Source organism: Dermacentor albipictus, chromosome 1 (assembly GCF_038994185.2).
Source record: "Dermacentor albipictus isolate Rhodes 1998 colony chromosome 1, USDA_Dalb.pri_finalv2, whole genome shotgun sequence".
Classification (NCBI taxonomy): domain Eukaryota; kingdom Metazoa; phylum Arthropoda; class Arachnida; order Ixodida; family Ixodidae; genus Dermacentor; species Dermacentor albipictus.
Window position 1 is genome coordinate 210073808 of NC_091821.1, and position 22754 is coordinate 210096561.

At 47.8% G+C, this 22754-nt stretch overlaps 1 protein-coding gene across 1 annotated transcript in view; it reads right to left on the reverse strand.

The window, feature by feature from the left end:
- Nucleotides 1–16254, reverse strand: part of LOC135906636 (ras-responsive element-binding protein 1-like) — a 55211-nt gene extending 38957 nt beyond the window's left edge. Inside the window, exon 1 of the mRNA XM_065438127.2 lies at nt 16118–16254. The gene's annotated coding sequence lies outside the window, so the exon portion shown is untranslated. The remainder of the gene's footprint in view (nt 1–16117) is intronic.
- Between the last annotated feature and the right edge of the window lie 6500 nt (nt 16255–22754).

Sequence of the window (22754 nt, forward strand, 5' to 3'; positions counted from 1 at the left end):
AACACCCGCATGCTTGAAACGACCCTACTCCACGTCACATAGGCTTCATAATCATTTCAGCTATGCCCGCCTTTACGGGTCTACAAAGGCATCCCATTGCTCTGCTCTTCCTCGTGCTAGCAGAATATGGAATTCGCTCCCTGACAGCATTGCAAGCCAATCTAACTACGATTCATTCCGTGATGCCTTGACTGAATACATGACTAACGAAAAGTGAAGTTTTACGTTTGTCGCACAATGCTTTCTATACTTGCACTATATCTACAGCTTATTTTCGCATTATTGCTGTTATGTCGCTATGTGTACCGTTTCGTTGGAATGTCGCGTCCGTAACTTTTCTGTCATTGTTTTTCATCATTACTGTTGTTATTAATTACACGACTTCACTGAAAAATCTGTGTGATTTATTCCTTGTTATTATATTATGTTTTTTATGTTTCTTCTTTTCCCTAGTGAATCGTGATCTAAATAATTCTTTTTTCATCTCAGTTGTACTTTGGTTGTAGGTTGTAAAAAGACACGGTTTATAGATGCCTTGTATTCAATGTATTTTCTATGTACTGCCCCCCTTACTCAATGCCTCACTTTGAGGCCTGTAAGGTATTTTTAAATAAATAAATAAATAAATATTTGTCACGCGGACAACTTACGCAGGGCGTCAGAAGCACAGCCGCATTAAAGCGCACCGTAGGGTCTAGGCGACCCTACGGAAGAGGTCACACGTCAAATTAACATTTCCGTGCCCGCCGCGGTAGCTTTGCGGCGATGGCATTGCTCGAGCTCGCGCATTCGATGCCGACCGCGGCAGCCGCATTTCAGCGGGGGCGAAACAAACAAAAAAAAAACGCTCGTGCCCTTAGATTAAGGGCCTGTCAGAATTAATCCCTAGTCCTCCACTAAGGCGCGCTTCATTATCCGATTGTGGTTTTGGCACATACAGCCTCAATTACAGTTTAATACCTCTGCCACGACGCGATGTGCCATGTGAGACAATCGAGTATGCTCAGCTCTCTCAGAGGTTATGAAGTATGGCGAACAACAACGCCTTAAGCAAACACTAGATAATCTTTAACATCAACTCACCACTTCCGCTTTAGATTATGCGTTGAAGAAACTAAACATTCGCCCTCAACATCACCGCCAATTATCGTCAATCAAAGCGAACAACACAGAAAGCTTCGCTTACATCGATACCTACAGTGCGTGGGATCCGCAATATATATATATATATATATATATATATATATATATATACAAGTCTGGTAACGAAGTTTGCCCCGTGACTGAAGCTGTAAAACGATTGCACTGTTATGTAGGCCGCATCATAAAATGGCCGCTGCAAACGTTCACGGAATGCTTCGGCTGAGTGGAGCTGGCGACATATTTTGTCGAGCACGAGATTCCCAGTTCAGTGCGCAGATGCTTCCAGAGGGGACGGAATGGGACAATTATATAGGGTGTCCACCAGTGTTGCGGAGTTACCTCTCGGGAATCATTCCACATTTTCGCGACCTCGGAATGGAATGGGAATTGGATTAAGCGCCTTTTGCCCGGAATGGACCTATTGGAAAGCGAACGCTAGCCACTTTCCCTTGCTTTCCCGCCTCGCAAGGGCAGTTTTCACTATGAATGCAACGTCGGCTGACGTGTAACGCGCGTTTTCTACGGCATCCCTGATGACGACAGCAAAGCGAAATCGGCTGTCAAGCACTTCTTTCGAGCAGCTCATGCTTGTGAAGCGCAACAAATAGGTAGGCAGAAGGTGATTGTCTTATCTCACTTTTTTTGTTTTGTTTTTAGAACTGAGCGTTGAAGCAGCCGTAATTTTACACTTTGGGTTTTCAAAAGTAAACGGCAAAGCGCCCATTTAGCTCATGACATGTTGCAAAATTTCGATGAATAAAACCAAAATAAAGCTTTTTGTACCTTGCACTGCTTGCGACTTTTATTGCAGAATTTAAAGATCACAAGAACACCTAAGCCAAAATACGCTATGTCGTCATTTAGCATTAACACATTTAAGCTTAAACAATACTAAAACTTCACAAGCCGTTAAAACATGCTGACCATGCAAATACATATAGGCAGCGGGAGAACTGCCCCTATAGGAATTAGTAGGGTGGTTGTACTGCACGAGACATGTCACCAACCTACTATCCTTCGACCTTGGTAACGTGTTTTGCGTATTTTTACAGTTCTCTACGCGTCTGATAATATCAGCTTTATGGTGTGTTCATCGCTAACCCGATAAAATTACCAAGATGCCTTTCCAGCGCTGAAGAATTACAGGAACGGAATTGAACTGCCCGGCCATTCCCGGAGTTGGAATGGGCAACGTTTTTTCATTCCGATGGATTGAAAGGAATGAAATTGCGGCAAGTTCTAATTCCCGGAATGGAATGGGGGCGCCCATACAGCAACGCGTAGCTGGACAGAACGTGGGTAATGGTGCTTGCCGTCGCTTGGAGATACTCAGATTTTTTTTTAATTCCGTCTAATTACACAGTCTTAATTCATAAACTTCTCGAATATTATAATTAGATGGGAAGCGTCAATGAGAAAATTGTAGAGCAACCTGAAAAACCACCGATACAGCTTTCTGTTGATCAATACGTGATACGTAAAAGTGTTTTTGCGAGCGTGAAAGAAGCCCGCCAATACTCGCAAAATTGCCGCGCGACTGGCCGCTCCAGGCGCGCACGTTTCTACTGTTTGGTGCCTACGTCAGTTGAGCTCACTGACGTGACGACAATGCCACGTGAGAGAACAAGTTGTGTCTGCAAACGGCAGCCGACACTACGGCCGTCACCTCCGGCGTTACGACAGGTTGCGTCACTTGCCAGCGCGACGCCTCATTTATATCGACGGGCGCGTTCCGTTCTTTCAATGCCGCGATCCGTACTACCAAAGCACTCGACGACCTCACGACATGAAAAAAAAAAAAAAAAAGAAAGAAGAAAGAAACGCTGATAGAGGGAAATGCACGCACCCGCAAACTTCCTTGATGCCACTTTCGGCGCGCGTGCTGGTGGTGCGATCGGCCATTTACCCCGCGAAATCAGTCGCTCACGGAGAACGCGACAATGGTAAACGGTCCGACGCCCTCGTCAAAGCCATCTCCAACTGCGATGATACAAGGCAAACAGCAGGACACCGCCAGGCAGTGGCGGATCCAAGGGGGGGAGGGGGGAAGCGATCGCCCCCCAAAGCCACTGACCCACCTCCCTCGCCAGCGATTTTTTATCGTATTTATCAGACGCGCTCAAAGCGCGTCCACGTTTGTGGACAGAAGTTGTGGGTGTGAAGAGTTGGCGCGTCTTCTCGCGTGTTTCGCAGCACGTTGTCTCACGGATATTGTTTTAACCTCCCCAGATGAGTTTGCGTTTTTTTTTTAACACTGGGAAAGGTGCAGTCCTCGCCGATGACAACAAAGCCAGTGGCCCAGGCGAAGCAGTGTATCTAAATACAGCTTGCGGAGACAACTGCGCAGCGGCCACATATTTTCACGAATCGATATCTTACTGCACTGAAGATTTTCGATTGCTTACTTCAAGAGAAAAAGTTCACGCCTGGACGAGCAAATCCAAACGGCACTGAGGGCGCTGCTGTAAAACTTCCCTGTGAACAGCAAAGTAAGATGTTGAGAATCGATCTCCCTCGTGAGTGAGAACAGAAATGCGTGCCTGCTCAAATGGAAAGATAACGAAGCCGTAAATTCCATTTCCAGTGCCGACGAAACTGACCATTTGTCTTCATGCAAGTGCTGGTTGAAGGATGAAACGAGAATAAAAAATTACTATCGCATTTGCGAAGTGTATCGGAATACATCCAATTGATGAGAGGAGTGAACTTCATCGACAGGTATATTTCACATGCTAGGAAGAAGGTCAACTCTAGGAAATGGGCCGTTAGGATGCTCACACATTTTCTCGACATTGCTGACTGCAATTCGTTGGTTGAATAAAAAAAATTAAATTATGGGGTTTTACGTGCCAAAACCACTTTCTGATTATGAGGCACGCCGTAGTGGAGGACTCCGGAAATTTCGACCACCTGTGGCTCTTTTAACGTGCACCTAAATCTAAGCACACGGGTGTTTTCGCATTTCGCCCCCACCGAAATGCGGCCGCCGTGGCCGGGATTCGATCCCGCGACCTCGTGCTCAGCAGCCCAGTGGGTTGAATACAGTCGCGACGCAACAGCATCGCACCTACAACAATAACAGGTGCGGTCTCTCCTGCCTTTCAAGCAGGATGTAGCCGAAAGATTAGCCAGATATAACCCAAATCGAAATGGCACCAGGAAATAAAGATACGAAAGTAGACCGGCAGCTCCAGAGAACAGACCAGACCAGCCTAGCTGCCTGACGGCGAAACCAGAAAATGATTTTGACTACTTCCCAGAATTCTGTAAAACTGAAAATAATGCGATGCAGGAACAAAGATGGCAAAGTTGACAGTTTAGTGCATGAATATTTTCTTGTGCCTCCAAGGGTAAATTTGTTTCTTTTATTCTTACCATGCTCCCCACTAATGTCCATGCTTGTGGACCCCTTATTTGTATCGTTTGAATAATGTAAATTTTCTCACAATTTTTTTTTTCGCTGCGCTTCTGAAACCATTTAGAATGAATTATTGAAAATGTTTGTTTTTCTTGCCTGCATTTATTTTCGGTGGTGAAGAGGTTCAGTGCGATTTGCACTTTTCTGTCTCCTTAGAGTTTTTAGTGCTATTACAATGTTTGACCATGCCAACAGGTGTGAATAAAATGTTTTAGAACTGGTCACGTCGTTGCCTGCAAGGTGTCTGTGAAAAAAGGCACTAAGGGATGCAAGTGACACCAAATGACCATTTGGTTGCAGACATTTGGTTAGTTCATACCATTCATCAGGGTTGCTTACTGACGAAGCATTTTAACTACAAAAGTAAATTTACCCACAAATGAAAAGCTTCGCGCCAGTAACCCAGCAAGTTGTAGCACAATGAGTGTTCGAACGACAACGGTTCGACCACCGCTCCTTTATCACCCTACAACTTGCAGTCACTCGCGCGAAACTAAATTTACCCCCGGGAAAAAAAAATTCTTCGCGCAACCTCCCGTCCCGGAATTAGGGACGTCAACCCTCGGCGGGAGCGAAGCGGTCGCCTGCCTCGCCGAATGGGGAACAGCTTTTGAAAATTCACTGGAGCGTAACGCTTCCTGGCGCACTCGAATCACGCCGCTGAATCAATTCACAGGAGATTATCTGACTACGCGTTCCCAGTCTGGCTTTACTGCGGAAACATTAGAGAGTTTTAGTTTAGGGGACGCAAGCGGCTTGCGTACGCAAGAACTAGGGGCGACGGTACTGCGCATGCGCAGACACCTACGTCAGCGTCTGCGCATGCGCAGTATCGTCGCCCCTAGTTCTTGCGTGCGCAAGCAGCTTGCCTCCTATGTAGCCTCCTACCGCCTCCTATGTGCCTCCTACCGCCTCCTATGTAGCCACTGGCCCCCCACGGTCTGCGCGCGAATAAACGGAGTGCAACTTTTCACCTTCAGTGGCGCGAGCCGAATTGCGTTCCACACGCGAAACCATGCCCACCGATGACTCGCGCGCAGAGGAGCGCGGTCCTCGTTCCGCGGTTAAATAACATACGCGCGTAGCGTGTCACCAACCACGCCGTCAAGCGACGGCATGCGACAGTGGCTGCACTGAGGTGCCACTGTATAGTCAAGCGACTAGGATTATTTCGCAAAGAAGCGGAACCACTTCTTTGCTGCCTTTTTGAACCGTCGCACCGAAGCTGCCAACGCCGCAGCAGACTGTCTGTACTACTGAATTCTCAGGCCGCAACATTTTTTTTTTTCAACGAAATGAAACTATATAAATAGAAAAGGACGTAAAGAAACTCAGCGGAAAGCAATTTACTGCAACGCTCACACATCTACGGCGGTGCTTGGAAGATGACATCGGTCGACGACTTGGATGCGAAAAGCAGTTGTACCAACGACCCTTCATATGTATGGCCATCCTCAAATCCATGTTACGCGGATACAAGCAACACGAGGACGTGTATACAACGGATGGAAGTTCAGTGTTCATTCCTGTGGCTTTTCTGAATATACGCTTATAAATTAAGTAAATGAAACGCACAGTCAAAGCCGGTTGGTAGTTTGCAATATTTGCTACATTATTCTCTGTCACTCTACATTTTACAAGCGAGTTTTAGGCAGAGAAGCGTACGATCATTATGTATACGTTCCACTAAATACATAATGTATGTATATTTCACTAGCGAGGCGTATAACCTCGCCGGCCTCCGTACTGTTCACTTTACGTTCTGATTAATTATATAGTACGGATATCAGGAATTAAGGGGGCCATTGATATATTGAGGTCGTGGGGCTGTATACAGTTCCTGTGCACGGAAACTGGGTATGAAGCTGCTGGCATGCTTTCCCACACGCCAAAAGTATTATAGTTTCGATGGACACCTTGGGATGATGCGACAGGATGGACACCTATAGCTTCGATGGATTTCTAGTGTGAGAATGTCGCCGAGCACAAGAGCAGTTGGGCTGCTGGCTGTGACAATTTTATTCCTCTCAGACACAGATGAACTACTCCGTTAGCCGGAAATAGTTTTACCGCATTCCTCGCCCCACTTTTAGCGTTATAAACAAACAGCCCGCTCCAAAACAGAATGAAAATATTGAAGTTTTCGAAGAGATTGTGCCTCGGAACGGCACCCTCCGACTCCAAAAATTGTTCTACAGGCATGAAAACAAAGCCCACTATCTCACGTGCAGTGTACTTTGAGAAGCACCCAATCGCCTCAGAAGTTTTCCACTTGTCAAAAACGTTAAAAAAAAATCACGAAAGAAGAAAATTCGCTATACTGGCGCAGCCAGGCAGCCACCACACAAACGCTTATCAGTGAAGCGCCTTAGAGATTATTATTATGATTATATTACAGATCTTGAAGCGCAGGTCTCATCGAAAGTGTTAAGGTACTATTATATCCGACACGTCTTAAGCGCCATTATTTTCGTAATTACTAGCGACATCGGAGGATTACGTTTATATGGGCTGGTTGGTACTAGATATACCGCATTACAAAAAAGAAAAAAAACAACGCTGCGAGGACGAGACAGAGCTAATTGACAACGAAGCAGTGTTGCGTCATCCCTTTACACCCGCGTCTCATCTGCGCGCTGCCTTTGCTTATATGGCGACACTGAGGTGTTTTCTTTTAGCGAACGATTTGTAGAGACAGTTACGCAAGGATATGGGGGGGGGGGGGGGGGGGGTACGCGCCTCCGACGTCTGCGCTGCCCTGAGCAGCCAGCCCGCGCTCCGATCCATCCATCCAGGCGCAGACTGAAACAGTAGCAGAAAACAGCATTCTAGCGAACAGACGACGCCCTCGATGAACCGTTCGCCGATAGAGCGAGAGAGAAGGAAAACCGCAGATGCGAACCGTCAAGAGGGATCACTCTCCCTCCCGCCGCGCCGCACCTCTGGAGAGAGAAGAAAGAAATAAACGCCATCCAAAGCAACTCTCCGCGCAGCACGCCGGCCTTTGCACCGCCGCGCCAGCAAGTACAACGCGGGGAGGAACGGGCGCGATTTACCACTACGTCTTTCGACGCGCCGCGCAGCGCGCGTTTCGGATCCACGCGCGAGTCCGGCATCACCGCCGGCGCTGCGTCCGCTCTTCTTAGGTAGCAGCGTTACGCCCATCGTTGCACCGTTGTCGCAACCGGTGCGGCACCGGGAGGAGCACGCGCGGTGGGTCTTCTTACGCGCACTCCGCGGGAAGTTGTCGGGATCTCGACAATGCTGTTGTATAACTGGCCTGCCTTGTGCGCGCATTCGGGGAGACGCGCCCTCAACTCCGTTTGCTTCGGAAGCCAAGTGGCGCATTGGTGAAGAACGCGAAAACCTTCGTAGAGTAGATGAAACTGCCGCCCTATATATATATATATATATATATATATATATATATATATATATATATATATATATATATATATATATATATATATATATATATCAGAATACAGCTTTCGACAAAGGGATGCGAGTGGATAAGGGGGTCATGATTCTTCATCATGGGTGCAATAAATTGGTCCTCGCTACTCGCACAATCTCTCTCCTCAGATAGCATGCTTCTCTAAATATACGCAGGGGCATGGGTCGAACCGTGTGTATACACTGAAAGAAAGAGGAAAAAAAAAAAGAAGTGCACCCCTTGGGGGCTTATCTTGTCCCCAAACAGTGATCATCAACTGCACGTCGTGCATGCTTTTCTTTAACACTGCGCTCCGTGTACATTCTGGTCAAGAACGGCACGAGTGCGTCAGCGTGACATGGCGTTTCTGACAAGGAATTAGCGAGTGCCCAGAGTTCTAAAAAAAAAAAAAAGTCAAACAAACGAAACGCACGTAAGGCAGACAACGATTGCTGGGGGACAATGTATCACAAGAAGCGTAAAAAATGTTTTCCGAGTGCAGGCAAGCCCCCAGATTAATGCGAATATCGACGCACCATTCCCTTCACGGTGGCCTTGCAGATGCCGTCACGGACGCAATATTTAAAAAAAAAAGGGGGGGGGGGTTTACGTGCCAAAACCACTTTCTGATTATGAGGCACGCCGTAGTGGAGGACTCCGGAAATTTCGACCACCTGGGGTCCTTTAACGTGCGCCTAAATCTAAACACTCCACGGGTGTTTTCGCATTTCGCCCCCATCGAAACGCGGCCGCCGTGGCCGGGATTCGATCCCGCGGCGGATGCAATATTGACGAAACCTACGCTGGGTCGCAGCCGCAGGAGAAAGGCGGGAAATGTCGGACTAACGCTCAGCCTTTCGCCGCGCCAGTGATTCGCCGGCATGGTGGCTGAGCAGACGTCAGCGCAAGCCTTTCGTCCACCATGTTTCTGCATGCCTTCTTACAGGCACACATATGTATAGGCGAGATTATCTGTATGCGCTCGCGCAACCGGTAAACCATTCGTACTGCCAGTGTCAAAAGAAAAGTGTGCAGCAACCATCGACGATGTCTGTCAATCTAAGCGAATAGCCCCAACGAATGAGCGAACGGACGTTTTCCGAGTTCGACCATCGACCGACCACGAAAACGGCCGAAAGAGCCACAGAAAGCTATCCACTATAAAAGGTGCAACCCACTGGCACCAGTCACGGCTGGTAATGCAAAGCATGAAGGACAGTGAAGGCGCCTGTACAGTCCCATCCGTGCCTCGTCCAGTCCACCGCGAATTCAAGCGCCGCATACTCTGGATCTACCACTTTCATCGGTATCGCGTTCAGCGGATAAACTATAGCCAAGGGACAGACTGTCTGTCCTCCAAATAAGGCTCTTCGCGCCGGACGCCACGTCACTCAAAAGTATCCGCGAAAGTGATCGATCGAGAATGCGCACGCCAGCACCGTCTCCCACACGTGTCTCATAACATGCACTCCACTTAGAGGCGCAGTGTGGTTTTTTTTTCCCGTTATCTTTATGAACAAACAGTATGCGCGCGCTTGGCAGCCAAGTAGGGCACCTGTTAACTACACCGTTCACTATAGCCGCCCCAGTAATCCCATTTTAGATCAACCCCTCAGTGCGTGAACGAAGTGCAACTTTCCCGTCCAGAGATGCAAATCAGCCCTCTCACCTGTGACGTCACTGCCTATTCAATGTGTAAAATTTCGCACTCGTGACCCTATATCATCACCCATCTTTGAAGCTCCGACACTCGCCTACCATAATGCGCGCGATGGGAAGTCGGCGATGAATATACGGCAAGAGATCGAAATTAAGCACTGCACAGCGCTCTCAACCTTGCGTTGCGCCAGACTAGCGCGTAGAAAAACATGTTGCTCATTACTTCAGGTGAGCTGTTCGTGTTTGCAGTAATCGAGCTAAAACGTTACAAAGGTGACAGTGAACCACGTCCATCCCGAGAACGCAAGACTACAATGATCGGCACATGATGAAGTGGCGAACCACTATTCCCGCAAGGTGCCGGAATAAGTAAAATATGCTCCTCGGACCATATTGGCAAACGCTTGTAGAAGGCGGGAGATGCTGGCTTTCGCTATAAAATACTCTGGACCAGACCGTCGAACGTTTTTTTTTTCGTTTCGGTTTTTGTTCCGGAGGACCAAAAAGAAAGGAAAACCCACCCCACACACACAGTTCCACCTAGTTCGAACCAATTTATGTTCACGTGCATAACAGAAGAATAATTACGGGAAATTTGCAGAAAAGTTCTGCACAGGAAGGACAACACGAATGCCAGGAACAGCTCACTGAAGATGCGGCGATAGCTTATACAGACCACGAAGTCACACACGACAACTGCGTGAAACAAACTTTATTAGCTATTGCCGTCAAACTCTGGTGTCTGATATTTAGGTCAGAATTATGACACAGTTTTCAACCACGATTTATCTTATCGCTGTTGTAGTTTGAGCTCGCTGTCACGTACAATAAAATGTTTTACAGCCCAAAGGGTACGGGGGTGTTAGTCATTTGGTCAAAACAAGCACTCTTACGGGTGTGAAACATTTTACTGTGCGCTCCTCCTGACACACTGATACCACCGATAATGTTTACACCACATCCCCATACTGATTCGAGAACGCTGGCTGAGGAGAATATTGCAGCTTTCAATTAGCGGCAAATTGTTAATAGAGAGTTTTAGAATACGGGCCCCAATAGTTTGGGGCCCCAGAGAGCTTTGCGGGTGTTAGCGTTGGGGCACGCAGGAGTGAAGAGCTTTAGAATAGGGTTTTACGTTTGCGGGTAGCGTCTTGCGCTGACAGCGCCACTATGGCGTCAAAGAAAAGCTATTAGAAATAATTAAATAAAATATACCATTTTATGATAGGAATAATAAATTCGACTTGCGTGTATTCGTGTTTAATTACAATTTAGAGGTTATTCTGTAAGCAGCAAAGAATTATTTGCGCTTAGTTTTGAGAAAACGAACTTTACTAGCATTCACCAGCCAAGCTTAGCCGTGTTCGGCCTACGAGCCATAACATCCACAATCGAATTCAAAATCAGCGGCGTCTAATGAGTCAATCTTCATAACACAACGCTAGTTGAGAGAAAGCGATAACCGCAGTCACTTCTCCTAGCTTGCGAACTTCACGCGTTACCGCGAATCGAACCCACTTTTGTGCTAGGTTAGAGCCGTCGCTCCGATGGGTGCCGCCATGTTTGCCGACGCAAAGCTTTTGGGGCCGCTATTTGAGCTCCCGCTAAATCGGTGAAATAGCGTTGCCAACGCAAAACCCAAACACAGTTTGCGTCTTGCGCATGCGCAGTGGCTTCGACGCTATTTCTTTGGGGCCCCAAAACGTTTGGGGCCCCTATTCTAATACTCTCTAATATAAAAGGCGTGACAGTGCGCGGCTTTGCCCCAATTTTCTCACGAAATCGGGTTGAGGATGGATAGGGGGGCAGCTTTCTTTGCTCTCTTTGTTGCACGTATTTTTTTCATTGCACGTATGGATGCTCGCTTTGTTGCACGTATTTTTTTCCAAATCTCAGCGAAATTCTGTCCCTGGGTTCCCGAGGTGCGTGTATAAACTGTCGTTAAGAAATCGCAATATTTGCCTCCCATGCTTCTTGTGCATGCGCTGTGTGCCTTTCTCGTCGCAAAGCGTCGTCGCTTTTGGATGCTAGATGCCGCGAGCAGTTACGTTAGCCGAACAAACGTAATTCTCAGAACGGCTCGCACGAATGATAACATAAAGAAAGAAAGATCAGAAGTTGTGCGCGTTTCCTTTCGGTAGCTCGCGTCGGTCTAAACGATTTACAGCTTACTTTTCTGCGGTCACATACTTAAATTTGCATATCGATACGATCGAACGCAACCCCTCAGCTAGGAAAAACTTCCTCGTATACGAGCGAAGCATTTGACGGGGACCACAGTTTTTAAACGGACGCGAGTGTATTTCTGGCACGGCAAGCCTTCCGACGAGCCCCCTTGAAAACCGCAACTACGCTGCTGCCGCCTCTAAAATGAAAGCAGCCTGCCCGTGTGCACTTACGAATGACACGGTGGAACCATAAGATCAGGTAATGATGAACAGATGAAAATCTCAGAAGTCAGTCGACCGGCACCGAAAACCGTAATACTTTTCTTTTGCGGTTTCGTACTGGAATGAAAAAAAAAAAGGAAACTATAGACCTAGGGGAACTGTTTAGGTTTCTGCCCCGGTTCTACGCCCTCCTTCCGACACATATGCGCTATATCCGCTTCTTTTAGGCATCGGCCAGTAAAGGGCTCAACATTTACCAACTTCCGTGCTCGCACTGACCCCTCCACAGTCCACGAAGGCGCGCAGGAGCGGCCGGATACCTTCGCCGCCAAGCACTGCTGCCTAGCCAGCTGTAGACAATTAGGAGAGCGTTGCTGCTGTCACTTGCGTGATCGAGAGAAAACCGTATGCAATCGTGCAATGGGCCAGTCCGTGCGGCGGTGCGCAATATTTGTCTTTATCAGTCACGTCGACAGGATTCTGGCATCTAGACCGTATACACAATAGTAGCGCGCGCACGCACGCACGCACGCACGCACGCACGCACACACACACACACACACACACACACACACACACACACACACACACACACACACACACACACACACACACACACACACACACACACACACACACACACACACACACACACACTATCATCACATCTAATACGAAAAGCACCGAACTACCACGTCAAGACCACGTGAAAAGCGTGACAAGCATTCGCAAGGGCTTCGCCTTTTCTGGCCGTGTAGACCAACGTTAGCGTAAACTGCGTTGCGATTGATTCGTGGAGACGCCGCAGTACGGGGGCCCAGAGGTTCTGTAGCGTGCCCCTAAGTCTAAGTACACGAGCGCCCCATCGAAATGCAGCCGCCGCGGCCAGTAAACGAACCCGCAACCTCGGGCTCAGCAGTAGAACGCCACAACCACTGAGCCACCGCGCCTGTGTACACGTGCTTTCGTGAACTTCTTTTTTGCGATATGCCGTTCAACTCATATGCTTGCGCACATCTTCAGAACACACCGCTCGTGCTGTTGCGGTATGGAACACGAATACGCTTCCTTGAATAAGCGTTTCACAACCACACATATGTACACCCGGCGACGAAAGTTTACGGACCACGGGATCTCCGAAAACCTTCAATTCGCGAGCAATCTGTAGCAGTAGCCAGCAAAACTGCATACGACAATGTTGTTAGCATATTCTAGTCGAAGTACGAAATGCAAATACAAGACTGCGTTGTGAGGTTGCGGAGATATTCAGCTTTTTCTCAAATCTCGTGCCCCGCAATATTTTGTCACCGAGTGTACGTACACACACAAGACATGGTAGGCGAGACTACAACGGTAAAACGAGCTCGCGCCAGTACAACAAAAAAAAGCTTCAATATTAATACCGTGTGCAGGGATAATGTGAACGTGCTGAGGGGGGTACAAATTTGATGGCTGTCGGGACTGGGCCAAAGATAAACAGGCAAAAAGAAAATCCTAAACGCAGGACGCGCGCTGACATCTCGCAGCTGGCGGTCGTCTTCCTCGGCGGCAAGAGGAATAAGCACTGCGCTCTCGCCCCCGCCTCTACAGACGGAGCACGCGCTGTCGACGCCCGCCTGTGAGGTTCTGACACCACTTCATTCGCGCTACCTGCCCTTACCGACATGCCGGTGCCGAGACAACTCCTCTCCCTACTTTCGGCTTGGCCGCTGACGCAGCAAGTACGCCGGTATGAAAGGTGCAGTACACCAACGACGCGCGACCATTTTCACCGCCAAACGCGCGCATTCAGCGACTACCCCGTTGCCAACCGCTGTCTCCTGCCGCTCCAATGTCATGCTCCGCGTGCAAGCACATACGAACGCTCCATGCACCCGCGACGATGGTGGCGGTCACTATTGAAGTGCACGGTCTTCTTCGTTTCCTTTTTTACTATGTTTTTCCAGTCTTGTAAGTATGTTGGCAAGAACAGTGCCAAGAACCATTTACCAATGTGTGAACGCTCTCACTAAAGTCAAAACGAGCGCAAGAAACAAGCACACTGACATTTTACTATTGCACAGTTCTCTCCGTGCGACCAAGTCTTCACCTGAGGCCGCGTGGTGGAGACACAGTCACAGGGAGGCTCTTCTAAAACCGGCAAGCGATGGCTGCCTGTTGACCCAGTCTACAAGCGCGGGCGCCAGCGAAATGGAGGGGAGGAAAAAAAAAAAAGCAAGAGAAGCAGCTTTCTCTTTCCTTTCGGTCATCGACTTTCGTCATGCATACACACGCGCGCGCGAGAGAGAAAACTGAAGGCGCACATCATCAAGCCGAAGAACAACATCGTTGCTGCAAAGGATACTGGTGGATTCAAGCAATGTTAATCACGAACGACAGCAATTAACCTCGATGACGAAAGGAAAGCATTTGAGCTTGAAGTAAGCCCTTACGGGACGAATTTCCTTTCGTTATTGCTTTTTAACAGAAGGGAAAGAACCAGGCGTTAGCATATAGCAGCGAACATTTCATTAACATCTACCCAGCGAAACAAAATTGAGCAGAGAAACAGTCAACTTCCCGCCTAAACGATGTCTAAATATCGCTTGTCGAAAACATGCAATGAGTCGCTCTGACCGCGGTTCAGATGTCAGCAGGCTGCGCTAGACAGTTACGGCGATCGGCAGCAATTTTTCCTTCCCTTTTCCTTTATCTATCCAATTATCTAAATAAACAATCAATTACTACTACGGTCTGTTGACGTCTTCCTTCGTGCGAAATTGAATCGAAATAGTGCATATGGCAGAACAGTCGCATGACTGATGAGGAAAACAGAAATCAGCCATACTGGATTGCACAGAAAAAGAAAATAAAGAGGGCACGAAATACTGTTACTTGATCTACGACAGCAAACGGCGACCGATCTGCCTTGCGTCGTGTCTCCGGGTTACTCATCACGCACTCTTCTACCTTGGCCATTCGTACGTAAGGGGATGACGCAGACACGCAGATCCGAGCCATTCGGTAGTGGCTTCTTATTCTTTCACTTTTTTTCCGCATTCTGTTCCGTGCCGTACCTATAATGTAACATGATGCCGTCCGAAAGAACGAGAAAACGGTGGTAGTTGTGCACATGTGCAGTGAGCTGTCAATCCCGTAAGTCATCCGTGAAGTATACGATGCTTGGAGAGTAGTGCATCAAGTACAGCCTGCGAGCAAGATGCTGCTGCGCACACAACGCCTCAGGCGAGCAGCACGGCTGCCTCCAGCTAGATAAAGCGAAAGACAATGGAGTGGCTCTAACAATCAACGCGAATGCTGGGTTACAGAGATAGACGAACGTATCCGCAACGCCGTTCCAGCAATGTCCCCCCCCCCCCCCCCCATCTTACCCACACCTTCCTTTAGTTACTTTTTTTTCTTTTCACGAGCTAAAAGGGGCTATAACGGGGCTGCAGCGCGTTTTCACTTGCCCGCATGGCATTTCAGCCAGCGACGTCGGGCAGCCCGTCCGTAAACGGCCACACGCCGTGCTGCTGTTGCTTAGCCCAGTGCAACGACAAGCACGGCAGCCGTGCGAGATCGGCTGCCACTTGTTGATTCGCAGCGGACGGTGCAACCGAGCAGGTTTCCTTGCTTTTGTTTCCTCCTGGGATTACTGATTCGAAACATCAATGAACAATCTGTAGGAGTTTACTTCACCATTTCTACTGTTGCGATGCTAGCGCTGGGCTGTGTTCTGCGCGAGCAGAAAAAAACACGACGAATACACAATCGAGAGGATGCAGCCAGCCAGAGCGGTCCCTGCGTGACGCCTCTCGGGCCCCCTCCGCAGCAGAGAGGAGCTGCTCTTAGGCATCGTAAAGCTATAGTCATTTGGCACAAACAGGCTGCACATATGCACACCGAACGGTCAAGTCTACACTCCAGTCGTGCTGTCGCAGCGTGAAAAAGTCGAGTACAGCGCTGAGCTGCAAATAAAGGGGAGCGATCTCTGTCGCAAACGCCGCCATCACGGAGAACGAGGGAGGATTCTTTCAACAAAAAGTTCGGAACGGCAACTTCGCGATGAAAGGAAACCAAAAGGCTTACCGACAGCTTACTCGTCGCCGGCTGTGAACGCTGACGCTCGGTGGTCGTTGCTCGACATCCGTTCGCAACGTTTAAGGCACACTGCGGCGAAAAACAAGGGGAATCCTAACACAACCACCTACCTTGGCGGCGGTGGTTGGGGGGGGGGGGGGAGGAATCAGGGATGCGGGTGAGACATGATGCGTGCACACAGGAAGTTGACGGAACGGACGCGCATGCGCACGGCACTCAAACAGGTGGCGCCATGGAGGAAGGAGGAAGACAACGCGGAGCAAGTGGAGAAGCAGAAACGATGGAGAAGTTCGATTCGCGTTCGAAAGTGCAGTTGACGCTGCTGAAGCAGCTTTCAAAAGTTACGTATAGACACGCAAATGAACGAACTGAATTGTGGTGCATGGTTGTTGCGTTTCGTTGTGCGACTATCGCGAATTTTCTCTCTGTGTTGGGAATAAACAAGCACTGCGCCACACCAGTGGCACTGAGACATATGGTGTTGAAACCTGGATCCTGCTTATTTGTCAGCATATAGAGCGGTTGGTTTGCTGTGAAAAACGTAGAAGATCAGTCCGGTATCTGTCGACAGTGCAGCTGCGGTTCTTCATATTATACAAAACACAAAACTGAAGTGATGTGTCGATGATAATAAATTAGACAATAACATTTTTAGCCAACAAAATATTTACATTCGTGACAATACACTTACCAGTCACTTGCATCCTAAATGTATTTTACTTGCAAATTTACGAGACGTATCTTCTATTTTCTCAGCTAAGTGAATTAGAGGACTTTTTTTTTTTTTTCAGCCTCGTAAGCATCACTGTCAGAGCTAAGAACTAATTAGTAATCTGCAAACGCTCTCACTGTAGTTAAAATTGGTGTAAAAATCAATCGCTTAAAGTTTGAGAGACTATATCCCCGACAACAAAACTTTATTGAAAGCAGCGCAAGAGCGCAAGCCCTGCGGCCGATGCCGTGCGCTCGCACTGAAGCGACGCGTGCTCGCTTCACGGCACGCCTACGCATGTCGCGCCACCTTTTAGATAAATTGTGCATTTGTCACATTGGCGCGTTTGTCTCACACGGTACAAGAGGGCGCCAGGGGGAAATGATGAACAGCCTCTTGCTTTTCGAAGCGACATTACTGTGGCGAGACCACCCTAGAACACGTAGTTAATGCGCGTACAAAAGTGGCTAGCCGGGCTTGTTGGTACGAACACAAACTTCAGCAAACAGTGCAAAAACGGGTCCCGCAAGAGCGTTTTTGCGCTGTTTGCTGAAGTACTACGTGAAGTGCACCATAAAGAACGCTCTAAAGACAGTTGCACCTTTTGGGGCGTATATTTGCCACACAACGATGATCGTCATCTGTCTTGCCCGCATTTTCTTTAACGCCGCGAGCCCGGTACTTCCAAGTCACGAACGACTTGCGCGTTATCAGCATGACAGAGCATTCTCTACAGGAAAGTAACGAGCGCAGCGTTTTCAAGAAAGGAAACGCAAGCGAGACAGCCAACAATTACCGTTGTGAAGCATGTGCTTGTTGCGGTAAACCTAGGGAAACGATGGAACATGTTTTATTAGAATGCGAAGAAATCTACCCAGCTGTCGGTTTAGGCACTTCTGGCCTCATTGAAGCCCTTGGGTTCATGGATAGCAGGAAGATAGTAAACATGACCGCAATAGAAGCGATTGGAGGTTTGGTGACAGAAAAGCAGGGAGACCACAAACAACAGAGCCGTACAAAAACAAAGTTCCCAATGGTAGTTTAGAAAGTTTGATGCTAGGAATTCTTTGCGTGTGTGTGTGTGTGTGTGTGTGTGTGTGTGTGTGTGTGTGTGCGCGCGCGCGCTTGGTGGTGCAACCCATGACCTCGTTTCGAAGGGGACGCTCCATCCATCCTTCCATCGAACGCTGGTAGCGGTGTAATGCTGTGACGTATTTTTTCATGGCGCGGGTGTTTTAAAGACAAATAATGCGCGAGCGCTGTGAAGCATCCGAAATCGCCGAAACGAGATGTACAGGTCAGCCAAGGTTTACAAAAAAATTTGAGGAGTGCTATATAGGAGAACGGCGACAATTGTCGGCCACTTTATTGAGCAAATCGTACATATACATACAGAAGCGTATATACGGGGGGGGGGGGGGGGGGGCACTTGTGCCCCGCACTGTCAGAAGCGGAGAGCAAAGTATGCCATTTGCTCCCCCACTTCTGAAAGTGGGCACTTTCGGCTGCACGCTGGAAAGTACAAGAAAACTACACTCCAAGAAAAGTTTACACCCTTGGGGGTGTATGTCTGCCACACAACGATAATCGTCATCTCCTTGCTTGCATTTCCTCTCTTGAAAACGCCGCGCCCGCTGCTTTCCTGTTGGCAATGCTATGTAATGCTGATAACGCGCAAGTCGTTCGTTACTGGAAAGTACCGGGCTCGCAGCGTTAAAGACGTTAAAGCTACGGACGATTTATATTTATTCTATGTAGCTTCGTTACAGCCTTTGTAGAAAGTTACTCATTGAAGCGTTCCAGGGTGTCATACTGGCGCTAATCGAAATGTTTCCCAAACTCCTAAAACAAGCGCACAAGATACTGACTTGAAATTCTGCGAAAATAGGGAGAATTTTAAGCGCCATGCGTTGCGAAACTTTCACTTTTCTGCTTTAAATGAAGTGTTGCAGATAATTACTAAACTCTCATTTTCCCATGTGTTCTTGTGAATCATACGGGATTCGTAGTTTGTTTCTCGGGTGTCCTCGGTTAGCTAAACAAGGCGTCTTGTTTATAGCTGGGGAAAATTAGGGGCATGGTATGGGTAACGCGTAGGCAATGTTCCAAATGGGCGGGTTAAATGCGCCTTTGCCAATAGAATACATACGCAAGTGGTCCGTAGCGTTAGCAGTCTGTTTTACGAGCGCTGTAAAACGGCTGCGCTGGCCGAATTGCAACTACAACGGAGGCCAAATTTTGCGAACGTAGGAGGAACAATACGCCAAGTTGATGGTGAACGTGTGTTGATGAAATACAGCTTTAAAAAAATTGTAAGCAAGTATTCGAAAGTATCACGCTGCTGTTATTAGCTAGGTTTCCCAATGTCCCACGAGAACTTTGCGTGTCAGATATTTCATACGTTAAAGGAATATGCAGCATTTTAAGTGCAATGTGTCACACGTAGGTTTAACGTTTCTGGCTTATTTAGGAGCATTACGAATAACTATCGAACCCCCTTTTTACTTTTTCGTGCGTGATACATTAGGTTCGCCTGGTGTCCTCACTCAACTAAAGGAGGCAGCTTCGTCATGTTTGTTGACTGTATACGGACAAGGTGATCGGCGATGTGTAGGTAAAGTTCAAAATATATGGCTAATTGGTGCTTTCACAATAAACTACGCACGCATTGAATTGAATGCTGGGGTTTTACGTGCCAAAAACACGATTTGATTATGAGGCATGCCGTAGTGGGGGAACTCCGGATTAATTTTGACCTTAACGTGCCTCCAATGCACGGGACACGGGCGTTTTTGTATTTCTCCCCCTCTCGATATGCGGCGGCAGCGGCCGGGATTTGATCCCGCGACCTCGTGCTTAGCAGCGAAACACCATAGCCGCTGTGTTACGGCCCCGAAGTAACCCGAATGTTACGGCCCCGAAGTAACTTGTGCGTTGATGAATTACTGGCTTTTTAAAAAAATTCTCAACAAGAAGTGCTCCAAAGCTTTGCTGGGGTAAGGGTTTCAAAGGGAGCAGTCATATACGGGTAACTTTTTAAAGTATGTGATATAATTACAGGGAATTGAAACATTTATTGCAACTGTTCGAAAGAAACAGCTTCGATGTAAATCGAGTTGTAATTCACCCATGGTCGCACGCATCTGCTGTCTTTGTTTCTTGTGAATATTGCAAGTCATTTATGTTGATTGTACTCCATTGTGTGTAACCTCGACAATACTGCTACCTAAACTGGGGATACATTTATGCTGTAGATACCAATACAATTCTTTGTTTAATTATTAAAATTGTTTGTAGCAAATGAGCATTCTTTAAGCGCGTTGCTGGTGCTGGGCGGGATCAGGGACTTCACATTGCCTTTTTGTCCCTGCGACTCGTCTTGTGATTGGATATAATAAGTTGCTTGAAATAAATGCAAATTAAGACTGCCGAAAACTGCTGAAATTAAACGAACTTTTCGGGCCCCCATGGTTCACCACCTGTGATTATTAATATGTCTATGTCCATCAAATATAAACATAACTGACAGACACATTTCCAGGCTGTTCCGCTTGTTGTAATAGTAAGCTGGTACGTCGAAATAAATTCGCGCTTCTTTAAGTGCATATATCGAGATATATATCGAGAGAGAGAGAAAGATGTCAGGTCATTTGCGGTTGAGTGAGTGAAAAAACTGCCCCACTTGATGTATAGTTGGCACGCCACTGTATACATATTTCTTTTGCGTTCTGTAGTCAAGAATAATATTAGTCAACCCCGCAATAAAGTCTCATATTTAGAAACGAACTTCCAGTGAATAAATTCTCGAGCGTTCTAGTGAAGTTCACGCCTACATTACGCAATATTTTGCTACGCAACGTGGGAGGCCAAGCTCGCCCTCGGGGACCTGGAAGACCAACGACAACTCGTCGCCAGAGCCAAGAGGGCAGTCGAAGCCAGAGACTAAGGAGCCTTGTATCTTGTGTACCACCTCGGGGTGACACCGGACGCCGCTCGGGCTCACCTGTTTCGACCATTAAACGTTTCCCCCTTTCTTCTCCTTGCGCGCGTCACACAAGAAAGCTTGCGCGCTTCATCGCAGAGCCTATTAAGCGGAGTGCTGACGGTGCTTGCCACATCACGGTAGTGGCGGCGGTGTGAACGCGCCTCGAGCGTTCCGTAGAGCTGCTATCACAACGATGCGAAAACACTCCGCGTGAATACGCGTTCGCATGAACCGTGCCACGCATGAACGAACAGCGCTTCTTAACCTAGCGCGCTGCCGACGAAGAAATGACGAGGCGTGTGACGCAAGCGTTGGCTTCGAAATTCACTTCCATGCCGAAACCAACAGGCACGAACTGCTGAATCGAACGTTTTACAAGAACGCTCTCAAATTTCTTCATCGGAAATTTTTTTGTTGTTGCTGTTGTTCCCTATTTTTTCCGACTTGCGGAGTTCATTAAATAATGTCGACTATCACGAAAATAAAACGAGTGAAAAAAAAATTGAGCGATTTCCTCCATAGAGTTACCCGCGTCGTCCTACAGCTCAGCCAAATATTTTGAAGCAGCTAAATTGAAGTTAGCTGGGACACCTTGCATATATAGCGCTGCCATCCACACACGCAAGAGATTTCTCCGGTTTAATTCGACACACCCGGGAAGGAACCACGGGAAAGCTATTCTCATGGAAACGATTTTTTCCCTTTTATATTATGTTTCTGAGTATGTTCTACAACTTCCAAGTACGACTTATGTGCTAGAACGAATATTCAAATTTTTTCACAAATAAACGTAACTAATTAACAAACTGATCGCGTTAAAGGAACAGTCTAACACAAGACGACCACGAATAGGGTGTTTCACTTGAGCCAAACATTAAAAATATGCAAATCCTACGTAGCTGGACAGAACCAAGGTTGTTTGCCGCCGCTTGGAGATACGTCGCTTAGAGAAAGAAGCCCGCGAATACACGCAAAGTGCCTCGGGCGGCCAGTCGCCCGGCAGTTTTGCGTGCATTCGCGGGCTCCTTTCCTGCTTCGAAAAACACTTTCGTGTAGCACGTATTCAGCAACAGAAAGCTGCATCGGCAGTTTTTCATGTTTCTCTACAATTTTATCATTGACACTATTATTCTAATTATAATAGTTGAGAAAAAAAATTAAATTATGGGGTTTTACGCGCCAAAACCACTTTCTGATTATGAGGCACGCCGTATAGCGGAGGACTCCGGAAATTTTGACCACCTGGGGTTCTTTAACGTGCACCTAAACCTTAATTACACGGGTGTTTTCGCATTTCGCCCTCATTAGGTCTAAGGTGTATCGCTCTATTCATAAGGCTTATACTTCAAAATATGTAATCCGCCTATACTGAAATGAAGAAGCGCTTCCTAGCTGGGTGGTCACTTTTGATCACACTGGTAAATTAAATTCTAGGGTTTTACGTGCCAAAACCACGACATTATTGTGGGACACACGCCGTAGTGGCGGTCTCCGATTTAATTTGTACCACCTGCAGTTTTGAACGTGCACCACACGGACGCTACTCGAGCGTTTTCGCATTGCGCTCCCATCGGAATGCGGCCGCCGCGACTGGGATCGCACCCGCGACCTCGAGTTCAGCTGGGCATATACAACGGAGGGTAATCACATTTAGCTGCGATATAAATGACGTATTGCTTCAGACCAGGGGCGTAGCCAGGGGGGGGGGGTGCTTATGGGGCTTCAGCCCCCCCCCCCCCCGAAATTTTTTCGTGCTGTCCATGCACCGCAGACCAAAGCGACCCCCGGCGCCGGAAATCACTGTGGATTTTGTCTAGAATGTCTTTTTGACACTCGAAAAGACATTTAACCGCGAAGATTGCAAACTCGGGCTGGATTCCGTGGCAACACGGGGAGTCACATAACGCCAAGCAGTCCCATCCGAGCAC